At 37.6% G+C, this 19,341-nt stretch overlaps 2 long non-coding RNA genes across 7 annotated transcripts in view; one reads left to right on the top strand and one right to left on the bottom strand.

Annotated features, from left to right (window-relative positions):
• The window catches only part of LOC111768090 (uncharacterized), a 60,434-nt gene that overhangs the window by 16,833 nt on the left and 24,260 nt on the right, over positions 1-19,341 (top strand). The gene's annotated exons all lie outside the window — the stretch shown is intronic.
• Positions 414-18,684, bottom strand: LOC102149321 (uncharacterized). Of its 2 annotated transcripts, XR_011426036.1 has the most exons (3): positions 17,424-17,872; positions 13,099-13,192; positions 414-749 (listed from the first exon to the last, which is right to left on the bottom strand). It is a non-coding gene; the product is annotated as an uncharacterized lncRNA (long non-coding RNA). The 2 variants fall into 2 exon arrangements; XR_011426035.1 differs by lacking the exons at positions 13,099-13,192; positions 17,424-17,872 and adding an exon at positions 18,603-18,684.

Genomic DNA, 19,341 nt, shown 5'->3' with positions numbered 1-19,341 from the left:
GGGCTTTTGATAACTGTTAACAACATGGCATGGTTTCACAAATAGTTTGAAGATATGGCTTTGTGAATAATATTTTTTAGTTTAGAAGGACTAGTGACTACGAGAAGAAAAATAAAAGAATTTATTCTGGTTGTTTCTAGAGATGAGGTAATTTGGTCTGCTCACAGTAAAACCTCAAATTAACCAGAACTCAATTAACTGGCACCTCCAATTACACAGACACATAAAGCAGAGAGAAAGAGAGGATTTGCCCTTAGTAGAAAGAGACAAATGACGACAGAACAAAATGTTATCAGGGGTGCATTAAAATCAGCAACTAGCAGCATGTGTCCTCTTCTAAATAACAGCATCATTTCCAGAAATGAAGCAACTCAAAATTCCAAATCATGCAACGAGACAGAAAGATAAAAGGGTTTAACCAGATAATTCATTTAATCTGCTTTATGTCATTTCCCACAAATTGTAGTCAAGCAGTGTTATATCAAAAGACTATAGTGAGCTGCTTTGGAGTTGTGCGTAAGTATAATATTCCTTAAAAAACAACAACTTTGTAAACTTGTTTAAGGAAAGAATTATAGCAACTAAACTAACTAGAAATGTAAGGTCATTTTCAAAAAGAGACCAGAATCCTCAATGTGCAGCTGGAGCAGAAGATCCTGGTGTGCCTTGTTTTCTGCCATATTGCAGGCTTCTTCAATGATCAGGTTTCGGGTTTCACAGCAGCAACTGACTCAAAGTGATTATTTAGCCTGCAAAAGAGAAAAGAGTAAAGGGACATGATTGCGGTACTGAAAATTGCAATTACAGGGGGCACATGAAAATTGATCTGTTCCTCTTTTTAATCTGGTTGAACAATACAGGAACAAGAAAATTTAAAATAAAGTTTTAATATGAATGGAAATACCAGAGAAGTATGATTTTAGGTGGCATTTGTAAAGAAGTACTATTCACAATGGCAAAGTGGGGCATGGAGAAAAAGGCTGAAATAAGATATGTATTTTTAACTGAGTAGTCACACATAGCATTTAATGAAAACTCAGCAAACTCAACTTTCAGGTGATTAGAACCCAAACTTGTGGTAACACTGAAGATTCTGCTGGAAGAATACAACGGATAGCTATTATAATAAATAGGGTTGGAAGAAAATTAGCATGTTGAGCAAAGGGTCAATATGTCAGATCTGTTCACATGATGATGACGATGATAGCTGGTGTCTTCACAGCTACTTCCCCGTTATTTATTGTTAAAAAAATTCTCTGAGTTTCTTTTTGTTTTGTTTTGGTTTTCTCCATTTCCTGGATTACCTTCCCTGAGCCCCTTCCCACCCCCAACTCTGAACATCCAAATTCTCTCTCTTCATCAAAGAGCCTTTTAAAAATGCAGTTTAATCCAGGAAGTGATCTCTGACCTCACTACTAAGAAAAAGCAAGCGTCTACTCTATCCCTCCTCCGTACCTCTTGTGAGGCAGTAGTCGTTTTCTGCCTTGTAATATGGATATATATTATGTGGCTCATTTCCCCTACTAGACCTTAAGCATAAGATTCATGATTTATTTCTATATTCTCTACATTATCATTTTTTATATATAGTAAGCAACCAACAAATATTTGTAAATAATTATAAATATGTTTAATGAGTGACATAGAGATGAAGTTGCATTGATGTAACTTTCTTTTATCCAGATTCCTTTGACTAATGTGTCATTTTTTCAAAGGCTAAAGATGCAGTTCTTATGACTTCATGGGCTAAGCACTGCCGGTATTCAGCACACAATAGATATGTTCCGGAATCTATATGTGAATTAATCCTATAAATTTAATTATATTGTAATGCCAGAGGGGTCTTGCTATTTAGAGAAACTATGTATAGGATCCTTTTGAAATACTTAGCTCCTCCTAATTTAAATATTTTGTTGTGATTTTAACACACAGGGATGGTTTGATTTTTAAAAAAATACTTATTTACATACAATAAAAGCCACTCTTTTTGGTGCATAATTCTATAAGTTTTGACAAATGCATACAGTCACATAATCAAGAGACAGAACAGTGCCATCACTCAAAAAATTCTCTCTTGCTGCCCCTTTGTTAGCCCAGCCCCTCACCACAGACCCCTGGAAACCATCCGTCTGTTCTCTGTCCCTATAGTTTTGCCTTTTCCAGAATGTCATATAAGTGGAACCAGATAACACATATAGCCTTTTGAGTTTGGCATCTTTCACTTAGAATAATGCATTTGAAATTCATCCATATTGTTGATGTATCAATAGTTCATTTCTTTTAATTGCTGAGTTATATTCCATTGTATAGAGATATTATAGTTAAAGAATATTTGGATTATTTCCAGGTTTTGGCTATTATAAATGACTGTGTTATAAATATTCAAATACAGGTTTTTGTGTGAACACCTTATACTTTCATTTCTCTTGGGTAAATACCTAGGAATGGGATTACTTGGTCATATGGTAAATATGATCTGTAACATTTTGCATCCCCATCAACAATGTATGAGATTGCTCTGCATCCTAACCAGCACTTGGTATTATAAATTTTGTTTTTAAAAGCCATTCTAGTGAGTATGTAGTGGTATCTCGTGATTTTAATCTGTGTTTCCTGAATGACCAAAGATGTTGTACACCTTTCTATGTACTTATTTGCTATCCACATATCTTCTTTGATGGAATATCTGTTGAAATCTTTTGTCCATTTTTTAAAAATTAGTTGGTTATTTCTTCTGGTTTGTTTTACTTAATTTTAAAAATCACATAATTTTGTAGAAAAAGAAGAAAATTAAAATCACCCATGAATCCACACTAAGAGAACTATATTAAAATTTTGGTATATGTACATCCAGACTATTGTTTTGTGTAGGTTAACATGTTACAGTCAGCCCTGGTGGTCTAGTGGTTAAGATTAAGTGCCTTCACTGACACACCCACCTGTGTTCTTTCCCAGTCAGGGAACCATACTACCCATCTGTCGGTTGTCATACTAAGGAGGCTGTGTGTTTGCTGTGATGTTAAAAAGCTATGCCACTGGTATTTCAAATACTATTAGGGTCACCTGTGGTGGACAGGTTTCAGCAAAGCTTCCAGACTGAGACAGACCAGGAAGAAGAACCTGGCCACTCACTTCTGAAAAAATTGTCCATGTAAACCCTATGAATATCAGCAGAGCGTTGTCTGATATAGTGCCAGAATGTGAGAGGATGGTGCAAAAGACCAGGCAAGATTCTGCTCTGCTGTCCACAGGGTCCAATGTTACAGATATGTAAACTGAACTTCCTTGTTTGCACCAGCCTAAATATGCAAACAAGGTCAGTAAGTAGTGACAACTCAGATGTTACTCACGTTCATTTCTACACCTTGCTCACAAAATGCTAAAGATAGGAGAATGGAGGATTCTTCAATGGAGAAACTAAACAGCCTCAGAAAAAAAATATTTTCATATACTAGCATTTGGTAATCTGCCGATAAAAAGGCTGGTGTACTAACTGATCACCCTAAGAGAACCCCACCATTTAACCTGTCCTCCTCACCCCAGTAAGGGGTTTCAATTTACTTTTTTAGTTGATTTTCTCACTTAAAAAAAGAACAGAGACCCAAGAGTCACAAGACAATTAAGAAAAGCCGACAGCATCAGAGGTAACAAACAAAAAAGGAACTCAGGAAACAAAGATGATGCAGGAAGCAGAAAAAAAAAACTTTTTAAGAAAGCTTTTGAAAATTAAAAAGATGATCACTTAAAAAAAAGTCCAAAAGATCAGGAGGAGGACATTGAAGACACCTCCTAGAAAGTCAAACGAGACAAAGAGATGGAAAATAGGAGGAAAAAAGGTAAGAGACTTAAAAAAATCAAACAGAAATTCCATCATTCAGCAAGTTAGAGTTCCAGAGAGTACACAACAAATGTGAAGGAGAAAAAATAAATGAAATCCAAGAAAATTTATCTGATCTGAAGAACATGAATCTCCAGGTCAAAATATCCAGCCCAATGAATGAAAAAAGGCCAAAACAGGATATGATGATGAAATATCAGAGCACTGAGAATAAAGATCATAAAAGCTTCCACAGAGGGGGAAAAAATGATTGTATCCAAAGGAAGGGGAAACAACCACCTCAGGCTTCTCAGCAGCATCACTCAATTCTAGAAGACAATGGAATATTATCTTCAAAATTCTGAAGTGAAATTATGTTTAGCTAAGAATTTTATATCCAACCACCAATACTGGGTGAGTGTAGAATAAAGACATTTTTAGAGATTTAAGTTATCAAAAATTTATATCTTAGGTACTCTTTCTTAGGAAATTATTATTTCAGTGATATAAGAGATTCAAGAAAGAAGAAGACAGAGAGTCAGGAAATGGGCAAGCTAACCTAGAGAATGTCCTAGGGTGACAGCCATGCCTCAAGCCTAGGGCGCAGTCAGTCCTTATTAGATCTAGGGGACAGAGGGATTTTTTTTTTGAAGAAAAAATGGAACTGATAGATTGTTTGATGGTTTTGTGTTTGGAGGTTTGGAAAAAAATACTGCTAGCCATTTGACATTTGAAAATCTTTATGTAGTCATAATTATGTAAATACTGAGTGCTGAATTAATCAAAATATTTTTGCCTTATGATATTTTTGCCAAACAGTCCTGCCATGTGACATTTAAAGAATATGATAAAGCCACAGAGGGAGGAGGTGGGGAAGGGAAGTGGAGGTGGAGGTTGAGAACAGAGCTAAATCTTCAGTTATCATAACAGGATGTCAATAGACAATGTCTTAAGTTGATAAATCAAGAAACGCCTGAATGAACAAATTATTTAAACAGAAAGAGGTCAATAATAGATAAAACAACTAGAAGTTCAAAGTGGTGGCCTCTCAAGAGCAGTATGGGTAAGAGATGGAGCAGACGTCCCACTGTATCCCCATGTAAGTCTTTTAGAATAACTTATTTTTTCAGTACCATGTGTATATATTACTTTGATGGAAAAAAACAAAAATTAAATAAAAAATATTTGCAGACACTTTTCAGATGGAATTAGAATTGATGGCTCAAAATGCCTAACATTCTTTGGGTTTTTGCTATATACCGTAAAATTGTCTTCCAGAAGTTATCATTTTTACTACCACCAGCATATATGACAAGAATCCATTTCCCTACATCTTCGCCAACCTAGGTTATGTTTTTAAATCTTTGTCAGTTGGATAGGGAAGAAAAAGTTTCTATTATTTGAAGTATGTTTTCTTTAAGTAAGTCCTACTTATAGTGGAGGCTAAATGGCGTTCTCTCAGTTTCCTTCTTGTTGAGTTCCTGGATTAACATTTGATAAAATTATTAATCTTCTATGTGAGCATATGTCTTAAGATCTAGACTCTAGATCTAGAGGAACTGCAAGAATTGCCTTTATTGTGAAGTAACAGAAAATATATCCCAAACTGAATTATTTATCTGCTTGCCCAAACAAGGGCCTCTTCCTGACTTCCCTATTTCTATTAATGTCCCTAGTAATTTTGGACCCTTCCCTCCATATTTAGTCAGCCATCTAACAAATCAACTTTGTCTCTACGTAGACTCTTATACCCATTGCTTCCTTTCTGTTCCCTCTCTTAATGCTCAAATGTTGCTTTTGCTTTCATGAGAATTTTGATAGATATATCCAAATTACCCTTCCAAGAGATTTTATGTGAATTTATATTTCCACCAATAGTGTAGAACAACTGCATCCTCAAGCTGTCAACAATACTTATTATCCACAAGCTTTTTGATCTTTATCAATCTAGTGAGTGAAAAATAGATTACACTTTGTTGTTATTTTGATTTGTCTTGTTTATGTAAGTGGGTATAATGTGATATTTCTGCCTACAGCTCAGTAACCAGCATTAGGTCACATAGATAGACTCAGTGCCAGAGCATTAGCAATGCTTTCCAGCCTCTATAATGGCAGGCAAGGAGGAAGAGGGCTGGAATGGATGTTGAAGCCATTATCAATTTTTTCATTTATGACTTTTGGGTTTTATGTCCTTCTCCATCATAAGATTAAAATTCCAACCATGATTTTTTTTCACTTTTTATTACAAAAGCATTCAAATGCATAAAATATAGAGACTAAAGAACTTTCATGTATCTGTCACATGAAGTTATGTTAAATATTAAAAAATTACTAACAGTCTATATTTTTGTTTCATCTATCCCACACCTAATTATTTTTCTCGTTCCCCCCCAAAAAAATCTCAGATATATTATTTCACTCGTGAATACTTTAGTATGTTTCTCTAACAAGTAAGGACTTTTTATTGATGTATAACATATATACATTAAAATTCATGGCTCGATTAACTTTCACAAAATGAAAACACTCATGTAACCACATCTCACATCAAGAAATGGAACATTACTGATCCAGGTACTCCAGAAGACCCCTTTTTGTCCTCTCCAGGTTACTACTATAGGGGAGGAGAAAGTTTTCCCCATCACTCTTAGGGTCCCTGGCTAGGTCTAAAAATTAAACTGACAAAAACCGATTAACAGGAGAAAAGAATACAAATTTATTTAATATATAAGTTTTACATGAGCATAGGAGACTTCATAAGGAAGTGAAGACCCAAAGAAACAGACTGGTGTATTTTTATGTTAGGTTTGGTAAAGAGCGGACAAGTCATAGAGGAATATGATAAGTTAAGAAGCATGAGGTAATTGTAGTAAGTTGGGGGAAGTTTAGCAAGGCCTGTTTGTTAGGATTCTTCTTGGCGTCCCTTTGTCTTCCAAGATAAGGATGCTCCTTTTCTCCAGGTATAGGGAGGGTACCTCTCACATGAGAAGTTTATGACCTGTTTCAGAGGGTGGGATGGGGGAGTGATGGAGGGAAGGTCAGAGTCACCTTCCTGCTTTGCCATTTTCTCAAACTCCTTCAGCTTAAAATATTCAATATACCAAGGTGTCATATTTTGTGGTAGTGTATCCTGAACCCCGTCACTACCCTACCCCCAAAGTTAAGCACTATTAGCTTCAATTAGTTTTGCCTGTTTTTGAACTTTATATACATAGAATTGCATTACAAACTCTACATATATAAATGGTAGCATATTGTTTGGTGTCTGGCTTACTTCACTCAACATTATGCTTATAAGATTCATCCATGTCATGTATAGCAATGGTTTCTTTGTTCTCATCACTCTAGAGTATTTCATTGTATAAAAATTCCATAAGTTTTTAACCATTCTATTGATGGATATTTGGGTGTTTCCAATTTTTGGCTATTGCCAGTAGTGCTGTTATGATAATTCTTACACAAGTCTTTTACTGCACATATGTCTGCATTTCTCTTGTGTATGTACCTACGAGTAGCATTACAGAATGATAGGGTATGCTTATGTTCAGTTTTAGTAGATTCTTTCAGTTTTCTAAAATGTTTGTACCAAGTTACACTCCCACAAGTAGTGTATGAGAATTACAATTGTTCCACACTGTCATCAACACCTGGCATTGTCACTTGTTACAAGTTGAGTTCCCTGGGAAGTAGACTATGAGAAGGAGATTATCACGCAGGAAATTTGTTAGGAGGTGCTCTTGGGATCAACACCTATGGAAGGGAAAGGGCATAGGCAGGATTGGACAGAAGGAGAACTTGGGCTGTGATGCAGCTTCAACTAGTGCTTCAGCTGACCCCACAGAGAGCCCCTGCTTTTGGGCCCTGGCACAGCCTCCATCCTGCCACCATGGCTACTCTGTTTATATGTCTATTACATTAGCACTAGAAGCTGATGATGGAGGCTGACTGAAGTCAACCAGCCTAGTCATTTTGTCTCCTGCTTGTTTAGTGCCTCTTCTGTGGTAGATGCTCTCTGCTGGGTGTTAACATGCAATCTTCATACCCACTTTATACCCACTCCCATATGGCCATCCCACCTCAGAGCTTCTTGTCCCTGATCTTCCAACCCTCCTTCTTCCAGACCCTGACCAGTTAGCCAAGCCTTTTGCCACTGCTCATGACTCTGTGTATATTCTAACCTCTAGCCACTTCTCTTTCCACACACAGTGGATGACAAGTACAATGAGATTAGTATTTATTAAAGCACCCAGTCAGTGGTTGTCAATGCCCAGACTATATACCCCAGGCCAATTAAATAAAAATCTTGGTGGAGCCAGCCCCATGGCCTTGTGGTTAAGTTCACGTGCCCCACTTTGGTGGCCCAGGGTTTTGCCAGTTCAGATCCTGGGCAAGGACATGGCACTGCTCATCAAACCATGCTGAGGTGGCATCCTACATAGCAGAAGTAGAGGGACCTACAAATAGAATATACAACAATGTACTGGGGGGCTTTGGGGAGAAGAAGAAGGAAAAAAAAAGATTGGCAATAGATGTTAGTTCAGGTGCCAATCTTTAAAAAAAAAAAAAATCTTGGCAATTGGGACTCAGACATCCGTATTTCTTTAAAGTTTTCCAGGTGATTCCATTGTTCATCCAAGGTTAAGAACCACTGCTCATGTGTTCAGCTTTCTGCTAAAGCTTGAAAGACAGTGGTTCTCAAACTTTGATGTGCATTAGAATCAACTGGTCAGCTTATTTAAAATGTAGATTCTAAAGCCCCAAACCCAGAGATTCTGATTCAGAGGACTGAATTAAGGCCAAAATCTTTGTACTTTTTAACAGGCACTCAAGGATAGGCGATTCTGATGTAAGTGTATCAAAGATGTAACTATGACAATCTCTGATATAAGTAAACAAAGTTCCTTGGTTTCCAGGAACTTAAATCTCATAGAAAAGCAAGTTATTTTCATTGGTGGCAAAAGGAATTTTAGGAAAGAGTGTTGAAAGCTCATCTCTAGAGGATTTTAGAAATCAGATAATCCATTATCTGCCAGGATGATTTAAGTAAAATCTGTACTTGAAAAACGGAGGGGTCTGAGTTGCTGTGAAACACTATATAAGCTTATATTTAAAGCTCTCCATTAATATTCATGGTGGGCTCTCTTTTCTGCTAAAGCCCTTAGACAACTGGCAGTGCAATTTTCACTGTCAAGAGCACTGCTTCTCCAACTTAATGTGCATAACAATCACCTGGAACTTGTTAAAATGCAGATACAGATTCAGTAGTTCTGGGCTTCTGCGCTTCTAACAAGTGATGGCATTTCTAATATCCCAGGTCATGCAGCTGGTTTGGGGACCACATTCTGAATAACCAAGACGTATGGCCTCTTGTCCTTCCCCTCCAGCCCACACTTCACCTTATAACAAAGTCTGACCCTCTTTAGCCCTTTGGGTTAAAGCCATAAATACAAACTGCCTAAGATGTTCAAATCTGGGAGGTTAACTGATCCCATTACATATTCTGCCCTGCAAGTTTGAATGGGGACTTAAATGAGAAATTCAACTAAAATCAAGTACAGATGTTAAAAACAATTAAAAATGTGACCCACACTCTCCACATCTTTTGATTTCAGCAGTTTTATTGTCATGACTTGAGCTCTTATTAACAAGATTTAAAAAGATGTTTTGATATAAATGATATGCTAAACAACTTATCTGATGACATTGCAAATAAGTAAAATTCTTTTGGAAAGCTATTTAGTAATCTATACCAAGAGACATTAAGTTTGCTTACACCAGAATTGTTTTCATATTTGACTTTATATTCTAATTTCTGATAATTGATCATAAATATTTACTTATACAACAAATATTTGCTAAGCATTTACTACATGTCCTTCACTCTAATGGATGATGAATTAACTAGAAGAAGGAAAAAAGCGTTTTCCATAAATATATTTATTTCAGTATTAACTAAAATGAGAAACTTGGAAACTAAATCTTCAACACCTGGGGAATAATTATGTAAGTTTTGTTAGAACAACTCAGAGGAGTAGTTCAAGACATTAAAAATGCTGTGTCGATTACAAAACTGTATGTGAAAGCAATACAGATGCCAAAAACTGTAGAAGCAGAAAAATGAAATAAAACCTAGAGAGGTAGAATTTAAAACAGTATTGTTATAATATTACAATAAACAAAACATTGCCTTAAAAAACATATTCAAAAAACCATACACACACAAATGTGAAGCAGCTTGGATACTGTAAGGGTTCATTTCTTTGCCTATTGATGCAATTTTTTTAAACCTTCTCTTACGTCAACGAAAACATTTCTGTCCCTTCCTTCCTCCATAACCTGCTTTTTCCTGCCTGTAAATGTAGGCAGGAGATATTGGTGTGGTAATCTAGAGCTCTCCAGTGACTTACAGCGAGAAAAATAACACAGTTTCCTGAAGAGGTTGGCAAATATTATGCAGATATTTTATATCTGTTATCAGCTGTGTCAGTGCCATGGACTCTACAAAGCTAAAACCAGGCAGCGAGATATTCTTTCAGCTATTTTTCTTAGGCGTTATTGGTTCTTGTATATATTTTCCTCATATTGCAAACTTTTTGAATATTGGATTTTTTTAGTTGTAAATGTCAGTTTGTTTATACTCAAGTTTACTCAAAGTTGGAATCCCTAAGTAATTCTTTAAGTTTGATAAGTTTCCAGATATAAAGACATAATTTAGGGAGAGAGCGTGGGAGTGGTGAGACTTTTTGCTGGGAAGATAATGGAGAGCAAAACTTCTCAAAGGGGTGTGTGTGTGTGTGTGTGTAAACTACAGCAGCTGGTGGGTAATTAATGGTGTCAGGGTGGGAGTGGAGAAGAGGGGAAAGGAGTTTGGGATTTTTGCAGAAAGTTAGAGTGCAAGGCTCAGGATGCTGCCCTGAAAACTGTTAATTTTTATTCTCCTCTCATCCTTTCACCTACCAAAGACTTGCCAGGACTGTGAAGAATAGATAAAGATACACAGAACTACACAGAATGATCGAGGAAGTAATAAGCCTATTAACGGCAGAGATTTTCTCATGGTTACTGTGAGCTAATTTGAAAAACAGTGCTGCTGAGTGGTGAAGAAAGGATTCTCTTATATTCAGACTTAGGGTGATACCTATTCCTTCTAGGCACCATTCATATGGATGAGTTTGTTTCTCTGCCCTATGTCAAAAAATTAAGAGGAATGACTCCCGGTTTGCCCTCCTCCTTATGCTCCTGACACACAGTGGTGAAGGCAGGTAGCTTGTGCATACATTAATTTTGTATGGAGGAAGTTTTTGCTCAGTGACCTTGGAAAAGCCCAATGCTAATGTATTACAGCAGGTGGCAGCCTTTCCCTGGGAGAGAAGAGCTCATCTTACCTAATGCAAAATTGTTTTAGTTTTACAGCTTTTCTTTGATATAAGTGTTAGGTGAATTACCTAGTTAAGATTGGCTTTACAACAGAGGGAAGAGGAGCAGGGACCCTAGAACCTGGAAAAAGTGGGTGTGGGCTCACTTCCAGGACCCAGCCCTGAAGCCACTGGCTCTGAGTTAACTCAGTGGCTGCCCTCAGGGAACCTGGTCAAGTTCAGACTCAGCACCAACAGGTGTTGTGGATGAAGGCATCTGCTTGAAGCTCAGAAGGGGGCTTTGAGCAAGAGTCCACAGGGAGGTACAGAACGGACCCAAAGACACAGAATCGGAGCAGATCAAGAATTACCTTCTTGTATATTGTAAGGGAGGGCATTTGATAACAAAAGTGCCCCTTTTTCATTCCAGATCTGTAAAGCAACCTTTTCAACTAATCTGCCAAATGTTTTGAAAAAGTTATTAAAGTTTGCAAAATTCCTAGTGGAAAGCCAGACTGGGCGGAGAAGCTTGACACTAGAAATATATCCAGTTTGTTTCTGCTTTGTTAATGGTAGAATTATATTTTATCATTTATCAAGAAGGTACTGCGTAGAAAGCGAAGTTATTCAAAACTTAACATGAATGAAGAGACATTTACTAAAGTCCCTACAGATGGATTTGCTTTGTGCCTAAAGGCAATTGGGTGATGAGACAGGAGTAGGAGCAGACAGAAATCAATGTGCTAACTTTGACTATTAAAATTAAAATTAAATAAAGTTAAAACTAAAAATTCAATTCCTCAGTTGTGCTAGCCGTATTTCAAGAGTTCAATAGACACATTTGGCTAGTGGCTACCATATTGGACAGAGGAGATTATTGACTATTTTCATGATCACAGAAAGTTCTACTGAATAGCACTGGACTAGAGGGAAAAACCAGGGAGTGATGCCAAGTGAAAAAGTAGATAGTTAAGAACAAACCTTCCATGTAATACTAAGTATTGTTACAATAATTCCTAAGTGTGTCAGGAGTTCAAATAGAGTATTCCATATAATCCTCATGGCAATCCACGACTATAACAACAATGCTGCAGACATTTGTTGAAACCTTACAGCAGGCCAGGCACTAAGGGCTCTGTTGTAATAACTCAGTCTTTGCAAGAATGCAATGAGGTCAATACTATTACTGTCCCTATTTAACAGATGAGGAAACTGTGGCAAAGAGAGAGTTAGCAATTTACCCATAGTTACCTGGCTTGTAAGGAACAGCTGGGATTCAAACTCATGTTTTTCTGGGTTGTAGTAATTAGAGAGAAGACATGGAAATTGACTAGAACACTCTGTATGTGAGTAAAATTGGCTTTTAAGCCCCTTTCTCCTAAGACAGACCCAACTCTGGGAGTCTCTGTCACATGATTGTCTTTGGCTGGAGAAGGCTTTATGCCAATTCTGATAAAGTAACAATGATCCCCTGTTAACCAGGATGTGAGCCACTTCCTTCCCCACAAAGCAGAATCTGCTGTTTGCACAAAGGAAGTTGGTTTCTCAGAAGCTCACCTTTGCAGAAACAGGTCTGTTTGGGTGAAAATTTTGAAGTAAAATATTCTTGTTTAAGACTAGAAGTATATGTGGGAAAATGCTATTTTCTCTAGGCGGCGAGATTATGAAAAATTGTTTTATGTTCAGCTATATTGGTAACTTTTACATAAATATGTGTAATAAAATTTTAGAAATCAAAGCCAGACACTGCATCATAAAAATTGTTAATTGATTATAATATCTTAGGCTTTTGATAATACATCAAATGTTTTATATCTAATAGCCAATAAAAAACTTTGAGTGCTAAATACTTTAATCAATAGCAGAGGAAGTGTGTAATTTAATTATAAGCTTACAAAGGGCATTAAACAATGTGCAGGTACTCACTGCTTCTCTGCAGATGGGGACTCAGTTGCTTCGTGTCCATGGCCCTACAGACGGCTGCCTTATGTCATCCAGTTAAAGCTGAAGCACAGTTTGGCTGATAAAACAGAGATTCTGTGAATCACACATGAATTTTATCATCAGCACCAAATGGTCTCTAAAAACTGGTAAACTTGATGTGGGGAAAACAAAAGGGATCTTTTCAAACTACAGCATAGGTGTTTGTCTTTCCCAGGTGAGCCTCATTATGTAGGAGAGCCGTTACTGAGTATGTTGCAGTGGAGTCAGAAAAAAAATAAAGAGGTCAGTCAGTAATTGCTAAGGTTTTTTTCTCCTGTAAAATTATGTCTTTGTGATGGTTTTACTTTAGTAGTATGTCTTTATATACTTTTTAAAAGTTATATTCTTTTAAATTTATACACATTTTAAAGTTAATTTTCTTTAATTAAATTTGGTGTGCTGCTAAAGGATTTCTTGGTATACTTTTAGTCAAACCTATAGGTGAGTCTACTATGAAATGAGAGCCAAATGAAATTGTAGCCAAAAACGTTTTCAAATATCTAAGTATCCGGATTGAGTGCAGCTTACAGCATCATTGACTTTAATGGTCAAATAAAGGGATTTTTAGGTACAAAAGATAACTCCGAGGAAGGATCAAGTGATAATGTAGCACCAAAGAACCAAGAATTCACTCCTCATTTCCTCACTTCCCCACCTCTCAGGCTTCCATTTAAAAGCAGTACCTGCTAACTTTAGAGGGTAATTTAAGTGAGTTGGCTAGAGTCTTAAAGCTAAGGAAAAACAAAAGACGTGAATTCCCAGCAATTGTCTGTCTAGGCAGGCAGTTGGAGATGAGAAAGAATGAACTGAAAAAGGGCAACAGGTTTATTCCGCAGGTGGTGTATGCAGCTGCAAGGACTCTGGCGAGACAAGCCCTTCTCAGAAACACAGAGAAATATTCAGCCTTGTTCGCTCTCATTCCCTCTAAGAGGACAAACCTGGCAACCTTAAAAAGAAAGAGTCCTGGAATCACACCAGGCTCCTTTGTGTGTCCTGTTTGACTGAAGGCAATTTGAAGCAAACAGAAACCTGAGATCAATTCACTTTTTAAAAAAAATCTATATACACACACACATAGGTCTATGTATTTTTTTTGCCTGATGATACAAATCCACCTTTGCCAATTAAATTTTCTTTGCAGATGACTTAGAGCTACCTATTTGTCTGCTCTGTTCTGCTTTTCATAGTTAGATAATATTTCAAATAATTTTTCTTTTTGCTTGAGGGAAATAACCAAGCTAGGGTCACTGATCTGACACCCGAACATGTTCATTCTTGGTTTCACACTGCACATCTAGTTTCGTAAAGCTGCGTTTAGGCTTTGGTTTATAGAGTTCAGTTTGCAAGTGTATGCTCTACTCTATTTTATTCTCACCCTCTGGCTTTTCATGGGTATGTGCTTTGCTCAAGTGTCCCCAGAGACCTGGAAGGACTGGCTAGATGGATGAGCTACTCACACAGCTGTTTACATGGATTATCTTAAAAAGTGGGTATTGCTTCTCATTTGTGGAATGAGAAAACTTCAAGGAAGATAGGATTTGGATCTTTCTTTTCTTTCTTTGGACTTTAAGTGCAAAGACTTGAGTTAATCTCCCTCCTCAGTTCATGATCATCCTTGTGAGCCCTTTTCTTGTTTTATTTTACTTTATCATTTTTTCTGTTAATTTATTGTTTCCCCCCTTCATCTCCAGCATTGGCAGCCACTGAAATGTATTTACTATGTGCTTGGATATGCACATATCCCCGAGTTGGTTTTTATATAATGTTCTATGAATGTATGTGTTTTAATTCTGTATTGTTCAATGGTTCTTATTCTGTTTCTTGCTTTTTTACACAATGCTGTTTTTAAGTTCTTTCCATGTTCCTTTATGCACATCTAGCTAATTTCTTTGAACCACTGTTAAGGTTCCATATTACGTGTGTGATACTTTTAACATTTCCATTCCACTAGTGATAGATACCCAGACTACCTCTAACTCAACAACCCTGTGATGAACATCTTTGTACATGTCTCCTTGTGTGACTATGTGGAGAGGGGTTCCTGAGTCATTGACTGCACGTGTATATGCATGCGAGTGCATGTGCACAGACACACACACACGATTAAACACTGCCAAAGTGCTCTCTAGAATACTGTGTCTAATTACAGTCGTACCAGCAGCACATGAGAGTTCTTGCTCCCCTACGTCTTTGCCAAGACTACCAAATCATTGTCCAGCTTTCTAATTTTTACAAATCTATTGGGTGTAAGATAGTATCTCAAATAGTCTTAATATGCATTCCTCTGTTTACTAGTAACATCGAATTTCTCTTCAACTCTTCTTAGTCATTTGGGTTTCCACTTCTGAGAACTGGCTATTCATACTCTTTGTCAATGTTTTGACAAAGATTCTTTGCTTGACCAAACTTTACTTAGGCTCCTGAAACTTCTCCTAGGCGCATCTGTGCACTTCTCCATAAAATCCAGTTTTAGCGAGGACCCTGGTAAGTCAGTTTAACAAGAACCCCTGACCCTTGATATCTGATCAGTTTCTTCATCCTCCACCATCCCCAGGGGATGTCTGATCACCCTGGCCTACCTCCAGCAAGAATCCTGTTAGGTCAGTTTAGTTAGAATCCTCCTTACCCCTGATGTTTCCTCTTAGTAATTTTCCATCCACTGACCCCTACCCTACTCCTTGGTTATAAATTGCCACTTGCCTATGGTGTATTCGGAGTTGAGCCCAATCTCCGCTATTGTAAAAATCTCATTACAGTGATCCCTATACGTATTGCGATGGTCCTGAATAAAGCCTGCCTTATCATCTTTAACAAGTGGCATTGAGTATTTTTTCCTTTAAGAGTTTCTGTTGGGTGCTTTATTTGATTTGCCGGATCTCCTTTGTATGCCAGGTTTTAATTCTTTGTTGATTTGAAATATCTTCTCAATATTTTATTTTGATCTGTCTTCTGTCTGCATAAGCTTGTCTATGATGACCATTGAATAGAAATCCTTAATTTTGGTATGGTCAAATCTGTCAAAATTTTGTCTTGTGGTTTTTTGGGTCTGATTTACAAAGTTCTTCCCCGTCTCAGTCTCAAATATATTCTACCTGTTCTTCTAATAGCATTATCATTTTATAACTTTAAAGGGGTCATAAGGTACTCAAAAATGTGTGGTTATTATTATTGAGTGCACTTAACATTGGGTAACACAGTACTGGCCACATTGTGGGAACTTAACAAATAAATAAAAAATTCTATTTCCACTTCTAGGCCTGTTTCTCTGGTAGTGAATCGAATGATTGCTCTGGTGCAGATTGTTTGGTGGCTGAAGAGGCTAGGGAGCCCTTTCTGATCTGGTATCATTAAGTCAACAGCATGCCCTCTATCTCCCTGCTATCACCTTAGTCCAAGCCACTGTCATCTTATGCCTGGACTTCTGCAGTAGTCTCCAAACTAGCCTCCTTGCTTGTACTCTTGGCTTTTTCCTATCCATTCTCAGTCCTCTTGTCAGAGTGACAGAGCTTAGAACAGTGATGGCACATAATTCAGTGCCCCCAATATGTTAGTTATTATTATTATAGTCATCATTATCTCAAAGTTTAGCACTTAAAATAGTTATAAATGAAAAATGTGTTCAGTATCTAAAGTATGCATTGACTAGTTTAAGGCTATCCAGAAAACTTGCGTTGTTTCAACCTTAATTTTTATCCATCTTTTGCTTTACTAAGTTTAGACTAACAACCTGTCTTTGGTCATTTGGCATCTGTCATGGTCTCAAGATCATCATTCTGAGCATATATCCTCACTGTTCAAGATGTTAAGTGGCTGGAGATTGATCTCTACAGGCTCTAGGAAATGTCCTGGAATTTTTTTTTTTTAACTCAGCCTCTAATTTTAGTATATTTTCAATTGTTATTTGCCTTTCTTTCAAAGAAGTCAAGTGTGTTGTGTCAGTCAAGGCACATTTAGAAGACAGAAACCACACAGTAATTTGAACAGGGAAAGCTTAATAAGTATGTTAACTAAAATTGGGATTAACTAATGAGTAAAGAGAACTCTAAAGAATACAGGAGTGGTGAATGTGGGGAGCAGCTAAACTCTAAGGGCAGTGTTACTCAACTTTCTTTTCTATTATTGCTCTCCTAAGGAGAATTTTCCAACATTTTTTCCCCTATTGCCTCCCTTCCATGAAATTTTAATACTGCAGACACACTGTATATCTGTTCATGTACTGTGGCCCTTTGGAAGACCACAAACCATTGTAATACTTAAGATTATCTCACCTCCTCAAGGACCAGTTTTCACCGCCACTGAGAATGCTTGTCTTAGGTGGTAAGGCTGAGTACCCAAGGAAGGAACAAATTTCAAAATGCCCTTCCTCTCTCAAAGCTGAGATTCTGACCTCACTGGAGAGGCTGTAGCTGTCACCCATTGGATAGTAGAGAAATTCACTGAGGTGCTGCAAGTTGGGGCTGGAAAACAAAAAATCACCTCCTAGGGTACCTGGGAGAGTCTCTGGGCAGTTGAGTGCAGTTGGGATTCCAGCACTCACTGCCTGCCACACACCACAGGAGCAGGAAAACCACATCAGAATAAAGAAGAGAAGACCTTTCCTCTTGCAGTGGCTCTCCAGCATTCTACTGACAAAGCATCATGCTAGCTGCAAAGGAGAAATTTTCTCAGGGTCCAGCTCTAGCATCACAAAGCAAGGCAGTGAAGGGTCAATTTTGAGCTGAGAAGAAATAAATTGACAACTGAAACATGTATCAAAAGAAATTCTTTTAAATTAAGGGTTCTAGTTAAGTTCTGGCTAATCAAAGTTTTATGATGCCAAGGTTTTACCACACTGTGGTATATATACAGCAAAAGCACCAAGGAATTTGTAAAATGCAGGGCATATAGTCAGCAAAGAAATTTATTAATATTATATGTTGTCATTTTCATGTAAAGTTTATGCTTTTGACCCTCTGTCAGATGGATTTACACTTTGAATTATTTTCTTGAGAGTGAAAGTGAATGTCTGATTTGTCTATATTCTTTCTCCAAACAATTCAGGCATAGAATCTTGAACGGCTGATATCAGTCTTGTCTTTTTGACAATAACATTTCTCAGGGTAATTCAATGGACATTTTGATTTACCAGTAAATCTGTTGTGAGGTTGACAAATACATAATTCATCAGGGCTTGATTTTTCTTGGGTGAACAGGGGAAATTGAGCTTCTGAATTACACAGCTAAGGTCCAAACCTCAGAGTAGAGGTACAAGTCACCGTACCAAGGAAGCTTGCCCTGGCCATTGAGGCTCCCCCACTCACCCTACACCACCTAAGGGTAATGTGTGCAGCCAAGGGACAGAGCAAAGATAGCCAACCAGTGTCTTTGACCTTGTTTGGAATTTGCCCCAGTGCTAACCGCTTGTGTAAGCCTGTAGCTGCATATCCTATAGATGTCTCAATTCATACCTTTAGTTTGGATTTGGATGTGAAATGGCTTGCTGAATCAGGGCATGTGTTCCCGCTCTCTGGAATTCAGTTTCATTACCTGTAAAGAGAGATAGTTGGAAAAGATTATGTAGGTCATATGTTGAATGAGCACAATTCTTTAACATGACCAAAATTCAACTTTATTTATTTATTTTTGTCCCCATTCCTTCTTTACATATATATAAAGTGCAGGGGTCATCTTTTTCTGCACCAGGATGAAAATTCTGGCAGGTCCTTAAATTTTCTGGCCACTCTGATGTCATAGAGTGTCAAATATCAGTTATGGACACAGACTTGTAGAAATTGGAATGTCCAGTCTAAGATATTGATCAAAACTCCACATTGATCTTACAGACACATCCTTTCCTCTTCTCCAGCCCCAGATGGCTTCAGTCTGAAAGCTTGCAGTGGGAAGAGGGAGGGATTTTGGGTGGCTCTTCCCCAGAACTTCCTGTCAAGTGAATGAAGTATCATTATGCTGGATATCTTCCATTTGCTCCTGAGATCTACTCTCCACCCTTTTCTACTGTCCTCTCTGTCCATAGAAGCTGACCTGGTATGGATGTATTCCCTTTCCCTTTAGCTTCCAGTTGGGTTTGGCCAGTAAGGAGCCCTGGCAGAGGACCAGAGGAAGAGAGAAGAGTGAGGTCAAGGTATTTAACCCTTGGCTTTTTCCCAGTGAGTCTGCCTCTGGCTGTGTCAAGGTCATTGCTCCTTT

This window comes from Equus caballus, chromosome 15, assembly GCF_041296265.1.
Source record: "Equus caballus isolate H_3958 breed thoroughbred chromosome 15, TB-T2T, whole genome shotgun sequence".
Classification (NCBI taxonomy): Eukaryota; Metazoa; Chordata; class Mammalia; order Perissodactyla; family Equidae; genus Equus; species Equus caballus.
This window is presented reverse-complemented; position numbering and strand designations above follow the sequence as displayed.